The 793-nt window shown below is 37.8% G+C and overlaps 1 non-coding gene across 1 annotated transcript; it reads right to left on the bottom strand.

Moving 5' to 3' along the window:
* Positions 1-339: 339 nt before the first annotated feature.
* LOC128280154 (small nucleolar RNA R71) lies at positions 340-446 on the bottom strand. The gene has a single exon (XR_008270334.1). It is a non-coding gene; the product is annotated as a small nucleolar RNA R71 (small nucleolar RNA).
* Positions 447-793: the final 347 nt, after the last annotated feature.

The following is a 793-nucleotide window of genomic DNA, read 5'->3' as shown; positions in this document are numbered from 1 at the left end:
TTTTTTAACAGGAACTGAGTCAAGTATAGTTAGATCTGCTATTGCTGCAAATAATTTTGAACTGAAACCTAACAGAATTCAGATGATACAACAGTTTGTTCAATTTTATGGTTTGCAGGAAGAGGATCCCAACACTCACTTGGCGAATTTTTTTGAGTTTTGCGACACTTTCAAAATTAATGGTATTTCTGATGATGCCATTCACCTTCAGTTATTCCCTTTTTCACTGAGAAACAAAGCTAAACAGTGGTTGAACTCGTTACCACAAGGGTCCATCACTACTTGGGAGCAAATGCCAAAAAAATTCTACTAAAATATTTTCTACCGGCTAAAATGGCTAAGTTATGTAATGATATCTCTTCTTTTGTGCAGATGGACTTAGAAAGACTTTATGATGCATGGGAGAGATACAAGGATCTATTTCAAAGGTGCCCTCACCATGGGTTACCTTTATGGCTACAAGCTCAAACTTTTTACAATGGTTGAATCCCTCAACAAGATAGATGATTGACGCAGCTGCTGGAGGAACCATCAACAACAAAACACCTGAAGAGGCTTATGCAGTCATTGAATAAATGTCACTGGAGTAAGCCAACAATAACAGCCGGTGTTTATAACGTCGACTCAGCTACTATGCTGTCAAATCAGGTAGAGCTTCTCAATAAAAAGATTGATGGTTTACTTGAATCTACGCAGGTACATCCAGTAATGAGGTGTGACTCAAGTGGAGGAGGTGTACATATAGAATATCAATCCTTCAATCCTACAACTGAAGAAGAACAAGTCAACTATA

The sequence above is a fragment of the Gossypium arboreum genome, chromosome 8 (genome assembly GCF_025698485.1).
Source record: "Gossypium arboreum isolate Shixiya-1 chromosome 8, ASM2569848v2, whole genome shotgun sequence".
In the NCBI taxonomy this organism is placed as follows: domain Eukaryota; kingdom Viridiplantae; phylum Streptophyta; class Magnoliopsida; order Malvales; family Malvaceae; genus Gossypium; species Gossypium arboreum.
Note: the sequence above shows the minus strand (reverse complement) of the source record. Positions and strands in the feature narration are given on the sequence as shown.